Here is a 20594-nt window from a genome sequence, read left to right on the forward strand (position 1 = left end):
CATTATTGTCTAACTGAAGTGAGGCGTTTTGGCTATTCTTGGTCTACTGCATTCAGAATGTAGTTTCCGGATATTTCTGGAAGCATCCGATAATAATCAAAGAACTTCTTTGTTCAAATCATCGAACAGATGGTGGAATCTCCCATTGGCTTCCTTTTGACTAGTGCCAGGGGCGTAGCCAAGGGGAGGTTACTGGGAGGGTTAGAAACCCCCCCACCCCATGGATGTTTTACAAAAGAAAAGAAATGGAAACGGCAATAAACAAGTGAAAGTCGACTCAAAGTGTTGGCTATTTTGAACATTCACAGAGCCATAATTGTAAAACCGACAGATCTCTTGAATTTATTTTCTAAGAAGCCTCGAAAGTTGGATTTTGGAATGTAATCTGAACATACCATTCGCTGTAAACTGTTGACCTTGATCATATTGTTCTTGTTCTATATTTTAATGTCAGATTTTGTAGTGTACTGCTATCTATCAACATAATTCACTTGTACCAGTGTCCATATAAAGACAATCATGCATGCGCACATCACTCACTCACAAGCACCTTCATTATGTTTGGTCATAATTTTGTAATTATATACACTCCCACCCCACCCCCCCATTGGTCGATCTTAATCATGCTACTGGATAGCGTTAACACCGATGCCTTCTTTTGTTACTTTCCCTCAGACGCCTCATCAGGTAGTAAATCTCCAAAAAGGAAATTGAAGTCTTATCATCCGTCTCACAGAATCTTTAATGATCTTAACATGACAACGCCTACAGCAGAACACACACAGACCCGTACGGAGTACAGACGCCAACAGACAGTCGCACAAATTTGCCTGCAGTGGACGACCCCAGTCACGTATAGTCGCATCATCTCGTAACCGTGTGTAGTCGCTTGCAGTGGATGAGCAGCCTAAGGCTATTCACTGCCACACATGGAAGGGTAGGGGTAATAGATCCATAATAGCCTATATCTCAACCGACTTCAAATTCAGGAAATCTGTTAGCAATGCATGGGGTTTTCGGGGATTTTTCGATGGAACAGATCACTATCTGATCTGTAGTGAACCAAGTATCTCTAGGTCTAGGATAGAGAAAGTGAAATCTGTCTGCCAACGAATAAGGGAAGAAAATCTCCAGGATGAGAAAATTAAGACAGAAGTACATGGATATAATTAGTGAGAAGTTCTGGACAGTGGACAGTAAGCAGGTTCAGGATATAGAAAGAGAATGGGTGGCATACAGGGATGCGGTACTAGAAACAGCAAGGAAATGCCTATGAACAACTATGTGTAAAGATGGAAAAAGCAAACATCGTGGTGGAATGATAAAGTGAGAGCAGCTTGTAAATGTAAAAAGAAGGCTTATCAGAAATGGCTCTTAACAAGGACCGTGGGTGGCTGGACGGCCGGTCGTTCGTCTGTTGTGGATGGTGACACCCGCATTCAACCATTCACGATACACCCTGGACACGGTTGATCGTGTGAAGCTGAATTCCCGCACCACTTCCGAAATCGCACTTCCCATCCGTCGGGCACCAACCACCATACCCTGTTCGAACGGTGTCTGCTCACGATGACATTCCATGTTACATCTGTCACACGCACAGCTACTGTTCACGAGGTCTCCTATACAACTGCCGCTGGCACAGGGGGCGTGTGGTGCGCAGACACACTTGCGCATCAGTGCTCCGCTATCCCACGACATTTGCTCAGTCAGTATATATCTATTTCTCTTCTAAAAAATAAATGTAAAAGTATACTTTGTCGCAAGGCAGCCTCTGCATGAGAGGAGGTATTTCATATAATAAAATAATGTAAGGGTTTGATGTTTTCTGGGGGGGTGCAGTTATTGGAGTTCAAGTTAAGGAGTTTTATCAGTTCCTTGCATTTTAGGAGTTATGTGAAATATCTAGCCAGGATTTGTGCATTATCATCTTCACTGTTATGGGCCAGCTTACCATTTTCATCCATCATTAGTAGAGATGAGGATTCGTATTTTTGGAGTGTCTTTATTGAAGATTTTGTAGCAATCTCTCGACTGTGTTTTGTTGAATTATTCATCAATTAATTTCAATGCATCCTTATGGTGTTTTCTCTTAATTCTCCTTAAAGTCTGGGTGCTTTCCTTTTTTTGCTATACCACATTGTGGAAGGATATTCCTGATTTTTTAGATTGGTATAATAGCCATGCTTGATGTCTTTTCTCCACTGTTTACTCACATTCGTTGTTCCACTACCTGATCTAGGAGCAATCAATTCATAAATAGTCTATGAGGAAATTATGAGATAATCCCTCGATGTGATTTTATTCTTAGAGTAATACAAAACCCAAGAGCTGATTTTGTGTAGAAAACATCCAGACTGATTCAACTCCTTGACCTTCAGCCTCAGGCCCAAGGTGCCACTTGTCAGTGATGCCAATGTCAATTGAACTACAACTGTAAAAAGAACAAAACCTCTGGTACAGGTTCTCCATGCAATAATGCAGTCCATGGAAAATGTTCGTGTAAGGCAATCACTTACATAAACTGCTCATCAATAATAATAATAATAATAATAATAATAATAATAATAATAATAATAATAATAATAATAATAATAATAATAATAATGTTATTTGCTTTACGTCCCACTAACTACTTTTACGGTCTTCGGAGACGCCGAGGCGCCGGACTTTAGTCCCGCAGGAGTTCTTTTACTTGCCAGTAAATCTGCCGACACGAGGCTGTTGTATTTGAGCACCTTCAAATACCACCGGACTGAGCCAGGATCGAACCTGCCAAGTTGGGGTTAAAAGGCCAGCGCCTTAACCGCCTGAGCCACTCAGCCCGGCGCTCATCAAGAATTTGAGCATTTGAATATTAAGCTCTCTAAACAAATAGAAACATATTTACATATTTTATGTTTCTCATTAAATCAACCTTCTCCCAAAGCCAAACTGATTGCAAATACGGTATGTCACAAGTTCATTTTTACAGATTTGTAGCGAAATAATATTCACAAAGTAAATATTTAATAGGCTGGTCTGGATACAATAAATCTCAATGTTACTCAAGTTGCTTTAAAACATATTTTACTTTCAAATGTTTCCCAGTCCCTGTATAGCAGATATACATCTGTAAACAGCAGCGTGCAAAATGACTATGTGTAGCCTTTATAGGTACGACTAATGTTTGTCCGTTCTAGTGTTAAAACATCCATAAGTTGGCAGTGTGCAGAGCTAGCTCTTGACTACACGTAGGTTTTGTTCCCATTAGAATCATAGAAGTTTGTCCCACCACTGCAGCCTGTTTTGTTTATATATAGACCACTTAGTTAAATGGAGTATTACTTGAAAAGACTTTAGTGGAGGTTGAAATAAGTCTAAAACTTCAATAATATGATCAAATTAGCAATTGAGTCAGTAGCTGCAATAAGGGTCCATACTCCAAAATAAAATCTGTACATACTGAGGTTGAAAGTTTTCTACCTGGAACACTCAATAGGACAGACAATAAATGATTACATAATAGGTTGGCTTGTTCTGAAATTATATGTAGTTTTCTATAACTTACTGTAAATTCCATTTGAGAAAAAATGATGTTATATACATGCATGTCACAAGCCCTTCTATGGAAAATACTTTCATTAAAATTTTCTCAGAAATATAGTATATTTAATTATAATATGGAGAATTATTGTGGAAAACACTAGTGATGTATTACAACTTATAATAATAATAAAGGAATATTTATACACTTAAAATACTAAATGATTAAACAATTTTATGTAAAAAAAAAGTTTCCAAACATTTGTAATAAAAATCAAATTGGAAATCTTAAAACAAACTGTATCACTCTTAATAACAAAAAATTACAATATATAGATCATTTCACTCTTCAATGGGTATCCATATGATCGACATCATCCACTTCCAGATCTGTAGTGATTCCTTCACTCTCTGCAGCTTGGGCATTACTGTACTGTTAAGTTGAAGAGGTTCTCATCGAAGTTCCTACTTTCTTCTGAAAGGTAAGAAAACATGGTACTCAAATCCTTTACTTTTGTTTGATTTAAAGCAGTGCGCAGAGCAGGTTCAAGAGTGAATGAGCTCTTTGTGATGGCTTTACATATACCCGAATGGTTGAAACATTTCATTTTAAGTCTTAGAACAGAACAGAGTCCCACAAGATCAAGATTTGTACTTAAAGATAAAGTACTAACGTATTGGATTACATTTTATTAGCTTGTTCGCATTTCTGGGAAGGCAATTATCATGCAAAAATGAGATCCTTCCTTTATGCTTGCCAGGGGACCCCCAACCATTATTATTACTACATACATACATCATCATTATAGACTGTTATGCCTTTCAGCGTTCAGTCTGCAAGCCTCTGTGAATTTACTAAACATTGCCACAATCCCCTATTTGCAACTAGTGCCGTGGCCTCATTTAGTTCTATACCTCTTATCTTTAAATCGTTAGAAACTAAGTCTAACCATCGACGTCTTGGTCTCCCTCTACTTCTTTTACCCGCCAAAACAGAGGTAACCTATCCTCCTCCATTCGCCTCACATGACCCCACCACCGAAGCCAGTTTATTCGTACAACTTCATCCATCGAGTTCAATCCTAAATTAGCCTTTATCTCCTCATTCCGAGTACCCTCCTGCCATTGTTCCCACATGTTTGTACCAGCAATCATTCTCCCTACTTTCATGTCTGTTGCTTCTAACTTATGAATAAAATATCCTGAGTACACCCAGCTTTCGCTCCCATAAAGCAAAGTTGGTCTGAAAACAGACTGATGTAAAGATAGTTTCATCTGGGAGCTGACTTCCTTCTTACTGAATACTGTTGATCACAACTGCGAGCTCACTGCATTAAGTATTATTTTAAGTATTATTACTTAAACAGAAAAATTAAAACTGACCCTGTCTAAAATGCGGCCACTTTGTGTTCCTATTGGCTGCAGGGTAATTCCAATCATCTCCGACAGAGATTCCGTAAAAATAATTAAACTGTGGAGTTTGAAAGTGACGTGTCACGTCATGTGCCAGATGTAGCAGCAGTATCCATAACATAACTATCGAATGGTCCGGTCACAAGCCAATGCTGTCACATGGGATACTGGAGGACCTCTTCACGGTTCTAACCTAGAGGCTAACACCCCTAGACCCCATTTGCTTGCTCCCAGCCCAATGGTCTTTGTCACTAGCTGGATCTAACAAATCCAGCCTAATGATCTTCATCACTAGTCGGACCTAACCAATCCAGGCCAATGGGCTCATCACTAATTGGACAAATTGTATGTTGTCATGTTTTTGTCACTACCCTGACCTAAGTGGGCAGACTTGTCATGCAAGCCACGCCATAACCTCTCTTTTGCAAACTAGTTTGTAAACTTTAACCACGCATTGCTGTATTTTAAATACGGCTCCTTTAGCTGAAGGGGTTTTCCGAAATACGAAGTAATGCTTTATGAGTCACAAATGAGTGATAGGTTATGAAGAAGCTGAGAAGGAGAACGGAAATCTCTATGTAGAACAACAATGTTCTCAAGGTGCTGGAGTTTCAATTCTTTCTTTTTTAAATTTGGATTTCATTAGTACAAAATTTCTGCAAAATTGTCTGAAGGAATGACCTCTCACCAGAAACAATTGCAGTACATCAACATCATACGTTTTGGAAAGCTAGGAATAAAATCTTAACATCACTGAGGTTTTATTTTGGCTGCGAGTTGCATCAGGTTGAAGATAATCTGCTTTAATTTTTTCTATTGTATCTTCTTTGAAAGCAATGAAATAAAAATTATTTGTGCCCTTCTCGAGACCGATAAACAAGATAAGATTTAAAGAAAAAACGAATCATTGTGAAAATGTACACTAAACAACAACAACAACAAAAAATAGTTAATAAAACCACTCTGTTACATTCAGTTCAGTTTAGGAAGTGGCAGACTTTTGTTGTAGTTAAACTAAATAACAAGTATTATTACATCACTGGTTTCTGATCTAGTAATGTACTCTTGTTTTCAATTAGTAATATTTAACCGCTTTCTTTTCGTGAACCCTGTAAGCTAGAAGGCACTCATCACGGAGATAATTTCGTAACTTCATCTCACACTCCATACATAAGTCGCAGGTATCTGATTTCGGTTCCTGAAAGGAAATTTTTTTTTTTAAATGCTATGTTGTGGAAGCCATGATGAGCTTCTTTCTTTACTGATGTTCTTCAAAATATATTTTAAATTCTTCTGTATTTGTGTCCTTTTTAGAGTGATAATCAAGATAAATAAACAGAGATGAATCCATGGCTGATATACAGTATATGGGTTATCGAAATGAAGTCTGTTGCTTTTACACCAACAATGGTGACTGGCATAGTAAGGTATACTTGACAAGTGAACCATGGCTAGATATCAAGCTCTCACTCACACAAACGTTTCAGACTTATTGAGATGTTTACAGTGCTTCCCTCTCTTCTCTTCAAATGTTTCCCCCTGCAACTACATTCTGTTGAATGATCCTTTTTTTTTTTTTTTAAACCATCTTACTACATTAACAAGGAAAGAGTTGCAGGCTAATGTATTAGATCTTTTTTTTTTTTTTTTAAACATACTGCCACTGTAGATCTCTTTATACTTTTGGACAGCAACTGTCTATTTCTGTGTATATGTGCAAACAGCCTCCAAAGAATGTATCTTGTGATTCTTTGCATCGTCTATTCCATAATTAATCAAAAATGTCTTTCTGTTCTGTGACAGAAGATGACTTGAAGTCAAGTTTGTTGCAACACACTGTAACTAAACAGAACCTTCTACTCAGAACTTGATTAGTGGACTGGGAAACATAAACCTTCTCCAACTGTCTCTTGGCTTGGCTGAAGATCTCTTCCAGTTTGATTCACTGGTTTATATTTTGCATCTTTTTTCATTAATATTTCAAAAACCAAGTGTCTAGTAGTTTATATACTTCCACTTATATTTATAATCTAAATTCAACATAACAAATACAAACCAACAACTTTGTGTACAGCAAATGAAAACAATGAACAGATGCTGTATTGCAAAGAACAAATGCCACCACACGAATCAACATCTCATACCAAACTAACAGCTCGAGGTTACACCATGAACTTTTGTACATTTACAGAATAAACTATGGAGACCCAATTTAGCCAAATTCCTGAAAAAGGGCCTATGGGCCCTTAGTACAGCAGCTACCATCTCAATTGTGCTCTTATATGAGGAGTGGTTTAATGTAAGGAATTACCTAATTACATAAAATTAATATTCAAACAGAGCAATAATTAGATCTACTCAATGTATTGGGTATTAAATTTCTACTTAATGTATTGGGTGTTAACTGAATCACATACCTCTCGACTCTCCTATAGGTAGAGGAATGATTTTTTTGCATTTACAATAAAGGTGATGAATATTTTTAGGCAATTTTGAGATATCTTAATAAATCATAAGCCTGGTAAAGAAAACAGTGATATTATTTTTGCAAATTAGGTCAACTTAAAGAGAAATGTGGTTATGTGGTTATTTTGCAAAAAGGGCAAAACTAACAAAATCTACAGAAAAATCAATTGCAGTGGCAAACTGATTGGCAGAAATGAAATTACCATATTTTGAAACCAGGTAAAATCCCACACAGCATTTGTTTTTTGAAAATTGTGTGTTTACTGCAACTGTTATTTTGGAATTTAAAGGGTCTAATTATCTATATTCCTGTAGCTTGGTTACACAAATAACAAAAATGAACAGTAGGATGAATGTTATTGCTTCTGGACATGCTGTGAACTAGTTGATATTACTGAAAGATTTAGTGACTCATGCGACACTCCTCTTGCAAAATGTTGGTTCCTTGGTTGAAAGCAAAACTGAAAGCACCCATCCCCAAATGATGCCAACATTTTAGTTAGATTTCTCAATGATTTATTTCATCCTTAACATAATTCAGTCAAGTTATAAAAATGTTTCAGTTATGAGATAAAAAGCACAAAAATTGCCTGGTTTTAAAATGTTAAAAACAGCCAGATATTATTCCTGGATACCTGGCTTTTAAAGATATAATTCTGAAGAAAATCTCAGTCAACAAGTTTAAATATTTCAGTCACAGTAAGCTTTGAAATTAATGCATTTGAACTTTACAAATGCTGCATTAAAATCCATTTGGGTTCCTTGTTCATCTGTTGATGCAGTTTCTTTTTTTTCCAAAATACAATTTGATTGTCAATGACCAGAGACAACTAATGAAAGAGATCTCCATTTTAACATGTGCTATGCTTTCTTTCACAAAATAAAGAATGAATACAAGGTTGTATTTGTAACTATAACATAACTCCACATAAATTGATGTAAAAAAATATGCTACTGTAAGTAATTAAAAACAAATAAAATATGTGAAGATTAGGAGAAAGTCACACCGCTCCATAAGAAAAGTAATGGAAATGTTCACAGCAACTATCATGGTACTTTGTTAATTAATATCTGAATATTTACTGGCAATTTAGAAAAGAGTGTGATCATTGGCAGTAAATAAGTTGCATGAAAACCAGTGCAATTTCTAATCATAAGAGCCAGTCGGGACCAGATCTCTCAAATGCTTAATTGAAAAATCATACAAGAGAAGACATATGAAGGGTACAGAGAAAAAAGCACAGAGTCAAGGAAACCACATTTTCAAGGAGAACATTTTTAAACTTTGAAATGTTTTTATGATTGTAGTTTTGAATATATCACAGTTTTAATCATTTCGTTGGGTGTGTGAACTTGTCGGTGATAAGTTTTTAGTAAAACACATCATTATTGGAAGTTCATACATTACAAAATAATTTTTTTTAATCCACCTCTACATTGACTCTGATCGTTCTTTCTCTGTATCACTAGGTATAGAGATTGTAGATCACTCAAAATACTAGCAATAATTTTTGTTATTATGTTAATGATAGCAGTTATAAACTGACGATTGAACTACATATATATTATAATTTGAATGTTAAATTTTCCTTGAATGTCCATGTTTTCTTTCTTTCTTACTACTGTTTTAGAAGACGCATCTTGATTTTTGTGTCTGAAATGGAAAAAATTTTAATATTACTTTTTATTCTCTGGGAAGTTCCGAGTGATGAAGTGAAGAGTGACGTAAAATTTTATACCTCTAGTAATTGCTGTCCCTCTCCTCTGGGTGGTTCTTCTCAGTTTCAGACTACTGGAAGTGTTTGCAAGAAAGTGGAAGTGTGTCGAAAAAATGTTGTGCTTCCTGTCTGCAGAATTTTTTCAAGGATTGAATGTGTGTGTATTTTGCTGCATTCAAAGGAATACGTTCTTAATATAACATTTCGGGTTCTATGTGCCGAAGGTGATCAGGTTGTTTGTTACTTTGTTTACCTGTTTTTTTTTTCTACACAATGACTGTTGATCTGTATGCACCATTGTACGTGTCCCGATGCTGAATCGTTTGAGTATTTTCAGCTGTAACCACAATCTGCTTTATAGGGCGTGTAGCAACTGCCAATTTCTTGCTGTAGTTTTGTTGCAAGGCATTTCCCCAAGCTTTGAACATTTCCGAAGCACATTCCAGACCCCAAAGGGCGTTGGTTTGACCCTGGCACTAGAAATTGCGTCGCGCCAGGCTCCTGGAGTTTCGGCTGGCGTCTTTTGGTTAATGAGGGCCATATTTTGGTCACACTCCATATATGAATGCTCTCGCACAGGGTAAGTCATTGTAATTTAGTCAAAACTCTTTAACACAACCGTTGTGTAATGCAGAAACCAAATAACTGTAAAATTCTTATTCTGTCCACTACAGACATCGCAGAAAATGTGTACTTCACGGACTTCAGGGCTTAGAAAGTTTGTAAAAAAAAAGTGGTGAAGCATAGATACCACATCATCACTTCCCTTTCTTGGCAACTGTTTGATCATAAGTGTAAAAAAACAGCTGTTCCATTGGAAAGAATTTGTACATTAAAAAGATCAAAAGACAGTTGTCTTTTGTAGTGCACATCATTCATCGTTATATTTGGAACAGGCAAGTTTTTACCAAAGTCTATAGTGATTGCTTCGTATCCTTCAGTCTTCTGTGCATGCTTTCTGGCATTCCATTTCATACGGTAAAACCAGTCAGCGATGCTCTTCTAAAGCTGCATCTCATTGTGAAGGGTTTTCAATTGTTGATCAAATTCCTTAATTTTCTCTGGATCTGCAGAGTTACTTTCGGCTTTTTCTATATTAACTTCTTGTGCCTTTTGAACATCACAGGTGCCACAGGTGTCGGAACGTGGGTACCCAAAGGAAAAGTTGTAATGCGTTACAAAATGTTCTCTAAATTTTTCGTATGAAATTTAAATACTAGGGTTACTTTGAAGAAACATTCCCGAAAGCTTTTTGACAGTTCAATCCTCAGGTAGGTATACCTTCTGTGTGTCACTAAGACTGTAGCGTGCTTTACACCCTTTCAGAGATTTGAAAAAAAGTGTCCATCGCCTCATAAGTTAACTGAGGTAATTTATTTCCCCCCCCAATTCTCATGTTTTCCTCTTTGATCCACTGGAGCTCTTCCAGTCCTTGATAATGATGTTTTAATTATATGAAGCCGACGGGGTATTACACCGAATATAGACAAAAAGCCCTTAAAACAAACCGGAATCTCAGCAAGTTCTTCACCTTGGGAAATTTGTATCTTGTAAGTGTAGGAGAAGCTGTTTAAATGGGCATTCTGTTCATCCTGCCTAGGTCACCTTTGTTTAACTGCATTTACACTGATCAAACCTGATAAAGAAGCGTTTTGAGAATTTCTATCTCCAGGTGCATTAAAATCCCTAATGAGGACATCTCGGTCATGTTCTGAAACATTTTTTAAACATTCATAACGCTTACAGCCACAGTCACTGCCTGTTTCATGCGTTGTGTCTCTTAACTTTTATGATGCACGAAAGATACTTCCATATTTACGTTTCTTTTTGGAAGAATCATTTATATAACTGACATTACACTGTTCACCATCACTTGAGCCTGTACTCATCTCTGCGAACTTTTACAAAACTGTGTATAAACAGATTAATGAACACAGTCTCTAAACAATTAGGGCCGATTGCAGAAACGGCATTTAGACGATGTCTATGGTTAAACAATGCCTAAGTATGGCTGCCGCATTGCAGAGACGTTATTTATCACTTAGACACTGTCTAAAACCGATATTCAACCGGTCATGCTTAAACACTGCTGAGACCACTGTTTAACCTCAAATGATAGGAGTGAATCACAATCAGAGGTTATGTACCGTGAAATATGTAATTTGTATCATCCAATCAGAGGTTATGTACCGTGAAATATGTAATTTGTATCATCATGTTGAGACGATTCCAGGAAGAGAGGTTAGTCCGATGGCCTCTCTGCGGGTCGCCCGCTGCTAAATAGCAGCAATTCGTTTGACATGCACGGGGAGATAATCATAAAATAAGGTTTTGCTTTACGAGAGACTTGTTTCTTGCGACTGACAAAGTGACAGTCCGGTAACTGTCAACTTGAATACAATTCTTGGCAATCGATATATTTTATTAAATACATGGGGTAATTTCCATGGAATTGAGGTCACTTGAACTACATACATATCACAATTACGTGTCCCGATCGTCTGAGGGCTGTCACATACATCAACCGGGAGAGATTCACTTATATTTACTGCCACGTACACACACATAATAGTGAAAACTAAAAAGTAGGTTGTATGGGATTTTTATATATATAATCGCATAGGTTTTCGGCAACTATCAGATAGGAAAAGGCAAGTGGTGGTGATTATCGTTTAAGGAGGACTGGGGGAGAAGAGCCATGGCCATAATAACAGCCCTAGTATTTGCCTGGTGTAAAAATAGGGAAACTATGGAAAACAATCTTCAAGGCTGCCGATGATGCGTTTCGAACCTACGATCTCCAGAATGCAAGCTACATATATGGCCCGTACAACACACTCGGTTACACATTACTATTGCTTCATCTTCTCTTTGTCGAAGCTACTGTACTTATGAGTAAATTGCACTCACTGTAACAACGCTATAATGAAAGCTACACTTCCCCGTACGGTGGCGTGTCGCTTTAGTGTCGATAATATTATGATATTTAATTTGCACCGAAAGCGATACTCTTATCTGTGGGCAAGTCATGCTCAGCCATATTTGAGTAATGTGTAGGAAGACAAACAGCTGATTGGCGTTCGGCACGCGCACCGACGAATTTCATTGGTTGCGACAAGCACAGAGTTGTATGAAAGATACTTCTGTCTCCCTTTTCAAATCAAAATTGAAACTTTAAGGGACATCTAGTTAAACATCGACTGAACATTGTTTATGCAATGGAAGATCGTGAATGATTTAGACGTTGTTTAGGTAGACAACGTCTAAGGCTTAAAAGTAGTCATTGTTTCTGCAATCGGCCCTTACTTTTCAATTCACAACCACCATAACCTCAGAATGAGTTTCAACTGGCAAGCTATGACGCCACGTGCAGTATGCAGGGGCAGGCTAGGCAATATCCTGACTCTGTGCTTTTCTTCGCTGTTTGAGGTTGACTCTGATCGATACTTCTCTGTGCACAAAATCTTTTCCAGCGCATAACACGGACTACGTTTGTTTATTCTCTGGATTGCCTGCACGTCACGTGGTTATGCCTTACATAGTGATGAATCCGACGGTACAAATAACTAAAAAATAGCGTTCTTTGACTCTGTTCGTTCTTTCTCTGTACCCTTCATATGTTTACATTTGGTAGATCTAGACAAGGCATGTAAGAGAGTAACAAAGAAAAAGTTGTTGGCCATACTGAGGGATTTTGAGACCAAGGGTACGTCATTACAAGCAATTCTAGGCATACAGTATATGTTGACAGTCAAGTTGCAGTGAGAATTGATGTTAGGATAAAGTGAGGTTGTAGTTTTATGCGAAGGTCGATTGTTATTGTAGCTTCAGGACGGTCAGTTTTATGTGCAATCTGAACCACAAGGACATGACTTTAAAAAATCCAATGTGCACTGGCGAGGATTCAAACTATGGCCACCTTGGAGAGAAGAGAATGACAATACCACTTTGCTATCACACCCCTGATAGTAAAATGATTCTCTGGATCAAGGTAGGTATAGAAGTCAGGCAAGACAGCAGTCTTTCACGATTATTGTTCATTCAATCACAAGGATTAGGTATAAGATCGAAGGGAGAGATTTGGTTGGTTAAAATTGTAGTATGTAGGTTGGCTTATGCTAATATTCTGGTCTTAATTGCAGACTGAGTTGTAATATAGTATTTTGGACGTTAAAAAGAAATACAGTGAGTGTGATATGAAAATTCATTATTCCAACATGAAAGTGATGTTGGCTTAGAAGAACCAAAGAGAACTGAATGGTAAGTTTGGAATACAAAACAGGAACAGATGGATCATTTCAAATACTTAGGATATGAATTCTCACAGCATTAGTAGTGCACTGAATGAAATTTATCAAGATACAACACAGCTACTGCCATGAGTTTGCAAGTTGTGGTCAATAGAATTTGGTCAGAAGGAAACAAGTTTTCAGACAAAACTATCCTTACTTAGTTCTGCTTTCATGTTGTTCTTGCTGCATGGAAGTGAAAGCTGGTACTTCTTCTTAGCATACCTCCTTTGGTGCAGGGTCCACTTTTCTGCATGCCGATCAAAAGCACTGATAAAGGACACAATGATGGTTGTAATGTCCTCTCAGAAGGTCTAGCCACTATTTTCCGGGTCTTCCATGGGGACGGCTCCTTTCCATGCTGAAATTCAAAGCTGATCCGGCCACAGACTGCTCACTGCTGTGCAAAGCACAACCATAGAAAGAAGGACTTCTTGCGGTTCTTGTTTCATGGTCACCACTCCCATGACTCCTCATATATCCACTGTTTCTAATGTGGTCCAGTCACATGAGACCAAGTGCCCATCACACCACATACACGCTTCAATGACATGTAGTTTACTTTCATGTTTCACGAAGGTGACCATCATTTATAACGATAGAGGGCACACAAAATTCTTGATCTTCAAATGTTCAAGCATTTGATGATTGCTAAAGACTCCAATGACCTGACTCCGTTAAGCCGCACCGACAAGTGATTGGGCAAATTGTCGCCATCTGTAAAGATGAGTGAGCCAAGGTAAACTTTGGTGAAATCTTGACCGTTGACTCTGATGGGTCTAGACTTTTCCAGATCTACGAAGGCAATGTCAATTGGTTGCTCCTCTTTTGATGCTTCTACATGAGCAGAGTGGCAGCATTAACAACATCTGACGTACCGTTTCTCTTCAAAGAGACCATACTGTTTAGCTGATATATTGACTATGCTATTGACATGGCAATCAAGAACATTTGATAATTTTTCATGTGATACAGCAGACAGCTCGATAACTGATGCATTCACCGACATCTTCCTTGTCTTGCCAGATGGGTACTCCTAAGTAGGTGGTCAAGTGTTGGGACTATACTTTCTTCCACATCCGACTGAACAAGGATGCCCAAGTTTAGCACCATGCTGACCAAGTATCTTCTAGGTTTTAGTTGGAGTGTCTTCAGGGCCAGATGCCTTCCCATTCTTCACCCCGCTAAACTTCTGCCCAAGGTGCACCTAGCATTACGAATCAGTGAGTGGGCAAACTCTTCACTACTGCTCTTATGAAGTAGTTTCCTCTTCAATTCAAGATGGCAGTACATCCTTGAAGGACCTAGTGATCATCTTTGACATGAATGATGTTCCCTATGTCTTCTGTTGAGTGGTTGAGAGATTTGGCAAGGCAGCTTATCTTTTTCACTCTCATGTATGTCCAGCTGCTATTACAGCTTCTTACAGTGCTGAGTCTTGGCTGTAGCAACAGCACTTTTTGCTGCAGATCTCAAGAGCTTATACTGTTTGAGATTGGCACTGAGATGTGAAGCATTCCAGGTCTTGTAGGCTAACTTCTCTTTTATCACTGCTGTTCAGTCAGTCCTCCACTAGATTAGTTTGTGGATGGAACATTTTCCAGACTTGGTCTCTCCAAACATTTCACCTGCAGCAGCATGTAAATGGCTTAGAATCACGTTCCAAATTTCCTCCACAAGTTGGCAGGAGTCAAAAGCATAAAAGCAGCCAGCAATCCACTCTCATATTCAGAAAGCTTCAAGCTCTTGATTCATTCCAGTCCAGTTATGTCAGATCTCTTCTCTTGTCTCGAGTCAAGTGGTCCAGAATGATATGGTGTAGAGGAAATGTTGTCCAACTGGATGACCTTCACATTCATTTCCAGCTTGAGGTAATTTTGCCAAAGTAACCAATCAATCTGTACGATGCATCAGCCACTAGAGTAGGTCATCTGGTTGCCTGTTAAGTAGATGTTGGAGACAGTAAGATCTGGGCTTCTGCACAATCAAGAATTTGGCAATCATTATAGTTAAAAGTGCCAAAGCCTTGACCTCTATGACACTGTGGACATCCTTTCCTTGTCGATACATGTCGATAAAGTCTTCACCCATGAACACAAGCTCATCTGAGTGAATAATCCTGGAATGCTCGTGGATTCTCTCTCAGAATTCTTCTTTCTCTTCATCCGAAAAGCTCGCCTGAGGTGCGTAACCAAAGACTACACGAACAGTATTCTTGTCGTTCAATCTTGATTCCAAGGAGCCAGTCGGCGATGTGGTTAACTTCAGTGATACTGCCTCGAAGATTCTTGTTTACAGCCACTGCAACACCATTCTGGTTTGACTTTTGATCATAGTAATACAGGAGTGATAGCTGGGTGGACTCAGAATATCTTATTCTTAATTAGGAGAGAAAACAGATCTGAAAGTACTGAGAATAATTGCTGGTACAAACAGGTGATATCAATGACAGTAGTGTTTACAACAAAAAAGATAAAAGGTTATGTAAGGAGTGAAATCGACAGAGAAAGCCATGCATATTAAAAGCTTTGGTAATGGAGCCATAGGACATAAATTGAGGAAGGTGGTTTATCTACAAGATAACAGAAGGTAGGAAAGGCAGAGGGACACTTAGGACAAAATGGTGAAAGATTAAATTTATATTGCTCTAAAGGTAAGCTGAAGAAAATGGTAGGTGCAGAAAACTAGGCAGACTCATCAGTAAAATCCTAAGCATTAACTACAATATGTAGATATCAAGTGACAATATCCCCAGATCAAGACCTATACATCAAACCAACAGAGTACATCAGGGCAAGCACCAAAGTATAAGACGTTGCAGAAAAGGCGAGCAAAGAAAATTTAAAGTTGTCTACACAGAGTGAATAGTCTTGGTCTTAATCAAATAGAGAGACCTTCAGTTAGGCCCTAAACTTTAACGACTGACAGATTAAGCCAAAGTTAAACCTCCAGTACTCGCACTTGTTAGCAATACCCTAGTATCTGTGTAGCAGTAACTAAACCACGCTCCAAAGACCCATACATTTTTATTAAAAGACATCAGGGTAGAAATAGCAAACAGTTGTAAGATAAAATTGTTTCCATAAAAAAAAAAAAAAAAAACACACATACAAAGTATCAACCAAACCAAACCCATGGCACTTGAAGGGCCTTGGCCTACCAAGCAACCGCTGTTCAGCCTGAAGGCCTGCAAATTACGAGGTGTCGTGTGGTCAGCATGATGAATACTCTCGGCCATTATTCTTGGCTTTCTAGACCGGGGCCGCTATCTCACCGTCAGATAGTTCCTCAATTCTAATCACGTAGGCTGAGTGGACCTCAAACCAGCCCTCAGGTCAAGGTAAAAATCCCCGACCTGGCCAGGAATTGAACCCGGGACCTACGAGTAAGAGGCAAGCACTCTATCCCTATATCACGGGGCCGGCAAAAGTATCGACCTAAAAAGCAAACAGCATTCATTTTTACACCCTTTGTAGCCCTTTCCTTTCTTGCACTGATAGCTGCATGTTTCGAAGTATCAAACCTCGTTCATTTTCCCTGTGGTTAGTGTTAAGAGAGTATGGTTGCCCAGTTGTACTTCCCCTTAAAACAATAATCACCACTACCGGTGACAAATTACTAAGAGTGAGTTGCTTTTCTGTCAGTGACTGGTTAGATTGCACCGTGACCTTTATACACATTACCGTCGATGTCAAAATTAATATAGGAAGGTCAGGTAACTCTTAATGACAAAATTACAAATAGTGAATGGTTAAATTCTATTTGCCAAAAAGCACGTATTGTGCTGAAAATCTCAAAATGCACCAAAAGTGTCCACCATCGCAGCATCAATCTATCTTATCTTCTTTGACACCAAGAGTTCCCCAGTAACGTTAGCAGCCTCTGCTACTAAGGTTACTGGAGGAGGATGGTTAACGATAAGGTTTCAATGATCTAAATATATGCAATGTTTTTAAAAAATGACTGATTGGAAACAAAAGATATAGTCGTAAATTTTACAAATGAAAGAAATACAATTGTATATACTATACGCGAACCTTTTCTTGAGGCCTGAGCTCCCTTAGTGCTGAATCGGTAGACCTTGGCTATCTTCAACATCCATATTGGCAACCTTTGAAACACAAACTATGAATCGCTTATTCATCACTGTGTGACATCTGGCGTATACTTTACGAACTAATACTGTTGTTATTGTTTATAAATTTAATTTTCCGTATTGAGATTCAATGTATAGACAAGAAATGTGTTTTTCCACCAATCAATACACGATTTATTACAAATAGATTACACTAGTACCGGTTTCAGCCCTTAACGGCCATCATCAGCTAATACATGATTAGTTTCCAGCCATTAACGATATTACAGAGAAAACCAGCATCATTTTTGATAACGCCATTCCGGCATTAAAGAATGATTACCTCAAAATAGTAAACACACGCTCTAACAAACCAACGAATCACAAGCCTGACCCCGCCCCTACTTCTCCAATAGTCACTCCTTCTTTCCCTCCACCTACATCCCCCTCCACAGCTAACATGAGCCCCAGACGCACTCGTAGTAGAACACAGCAAGCCTTCAGACATATTGGTACAAGACCTCCACAACAACAATATTTCCATATACACACCAGACAATCCTTCATACATACACTATACTTATATTAGCTTATTTTTACAGACTACACCACAAACGAACATAGACGAGAGAGGTGTTGCCACCAACAGCTTCTAAATTCAAACTCATGACCTGCAGTTTATTATATTAAAATTTACTGGAGTACATCACAGTTGGATCATATAACACAAAAGGTTTTCATGACGAAGGTTCATACCAACATGACACATATCAGCCTCAGAACATTCTCGAAGATTACCTCACACAGCTAAACCAACATGACATAGAAGCAAAGGAACCACACAGAAGATAGAAGAATTGAATCTAAGCAACATGAACTTTTAATAAGCATTTTAATGTGTTAAAACTTTATAAGTGTTTTATATTGTGGCCCATATGTTTTAATGTGTTCTGTATACTCATGTCCTAACTTATTGTAACTTTTTTACCTTTGACCACAGATAATTTAACTTCATGCCACTGTATACTGCATTTCCATCCTCCATTAGACATCCGGATGTCTAACACAATAACAACCTGCGATTTGTCTAATGGCTGGAAACTAATCATGTATTAGCTGATGATGGCTGTTAAGGGCCAAAACCAGTACTAGTGTAATCTATTTATAATAAATCGTGTATTGATTGGTGGAAAAACACATTTCTTGTCTATACTGCTGTTGTTTACACAGCAAAGCCAAACTATATAATTCATGCTAGTAACAAGATTCACATCGAGAAATGTTATATACTGTTAAAAAATGTATGTGTGACACAGTTGTTGACATACGATAATAAATGTTTAGAAAATTCATACTGATCGATCATATTATCGATTCAATTTACATTTCATTTCCAACCAGTTGGCAGTATAACCGGAACCGGCAGCGCTCCCTCCTTACTCCTCACCCCGTAAAAATCGGGCTCAAGAAAAGGTTCGCGTATAGTACCTAGTCTTGCCATGAATACCATCACAAACTTTTGGCCTGAACTGCAGAACCAGTTTTTCATGTAGTAAGCAACATTTTGCACTGACAGTTAGTCCTGAACTTTATATTCAGTAGTGAAAGAGTGAATCTCATTGGCTTAAACATGAAGTGGGGCAAATATGAAAACAACGTAGCCGAAATTGCCTTACAAAGGGTTGGGATATGTCACTACTGAGATTTTTCAAACACTGAAGCAGTTGAAAATCAGCAGAAAGTTCATCTACCAGACAATGCACTGATTTAATAAGACAGGCAATGTGAAAGAGATCATATGAGGGTTGGTCGACCTTTCTGTGTGAGAAGAGTAGCAGCTGTTAACCCTAGAACAGGCAACTGTTGAATATTCGACGCTTTGGTCCCTGCTGAAGTGGCACTGTCGAATATTCGACATGTTCGTATTTCTTCTCGTAACTTCCTAATTTCTTCAACAGATGTCATGACAGTCCACTTCTTGTCATTCTCGATTTCCACAGCATCCGTGTCACATCGAGTAGCCTCAGTGTATTAGCTTTACGTAAATATTTAAAACTTTGCAGATATTTTGTATTTTATTTAGACAAGTAAAAGGTGCCAAATATAGCTGCCATCACAAGATTTAATATTACCAGCTCCAGGGTCAAAGCAATGTTGGCCTGTATCCGGCAAAGTGCCATAATGGCACCGAAGCTCAACGTTTCAATTCATTTAACATTCAGGGTATTCTCTCTTAAGGCACTGGGCTCAGAGCTTATCGGCAGAGCACCGGACATTTCGTAACACTGCAGCTGAAGCAGCAGAGGAAACTGAAAATCAAGGCAGTTTCTGCAGCGGTACACCTGCAATAGGTATCAGAGAATTCTCTTAACCAATGAGAAAGTCTTCACCACTGAAGACAGCTTCATCAGCTAGAACAAAGCTGCAAGTTCTCGAGAGGGTTTAAAAGAGTTTTCAAGGTCCAGAGGAGTCATCACACCTCTTCAATCGGGACTGATGACCTTCAATGTTAGGCCCCTTTAAACAACAAGCATCATCTCCTCAATCATGGTTTGGTGCAAGCTACGAGGCTCCCACCAGGTTCCATTTTTTGTGAAAAAGGTGTGAAAACGTGTGCCAGTGTGTGTGTGGAAAGCTCCAGATGCTCTTAACTTGGGAGCATGAGTTGGCGACCATGGAGCCCTTAGCTGAGTCTTGGCATTGCTTCCATTAACTTATGCCAGACTCCTCATTTTCATCTATCCAACATCGTTTGGTCAACACTTATTTTCTGACTCTGACGGTATCACATAAAGAAACCTAGTTATTTTCAACCTATCACACCAAGACTATGCACACTGCGTATCAGAGGAAGGTTTAGAAACTTTATTCAGTGCTCATGCACCAACAGAAGAAAAGAATGAAGAGGAAAAGGATTCCTTCTATGAACTAGAAAGAGAATATGGAAAGTGCCCCAGACATGATATTGTGCTGATGCTGGGGGAATTTAATGCCCAAGTGGGTCAAGAGGAACATCTAGCACCTGTAATTGGCAAGTATAGTCTTCACAGAGATAGTAATGAAAATGGCATGAGGCTAGTTGATTTTGCAGCCTCAGCTGACATGGTA

At 38.5% G+C, this 20594-nt stretch overlaps 1 protein-coding gene across 5 annotated transcripts in view; it reads right to left on the minus strand.

The window, feature by feature from the left end:
- Acn (Acinus) overlaps window positions 1-20594 on the minus strand; it is a 333736-nt gene that overhangs the window by 291942 nt on the left and 21200 nt on the right. Inside the window, exon 2 of one of the 5 annotated variants that reach the window (XM_067151131.2) lies at window positions 3853-4000. The exons of the other annotated variants lie outside the window; for them this stretch is intronic. The gene's annotated coding sequence lies outside the window, so the exon portion shown is untranslated. The remainder of the gene's footprint in view (window positions 1-3852; window positions 4001-20594) is intronic. 5 annotated transcript variants of the gene reach the window in all.

Source organism: Anabrus simplex, chromosome 7 (genome assembly GCF_040414725.1).
Source record: "Anabrus simplex isolate iqAnaSimp1 chromosome 7, ASM4041472v1, whole genome shotgun sequence".
Taxonomy (NCBI): domain Eukaryota; kingdom Metazoa; phylum Arthropoda; class Insecta; order Orthoptera; family Tettigoniidae; genus Anabrus; species Anabrus simplex.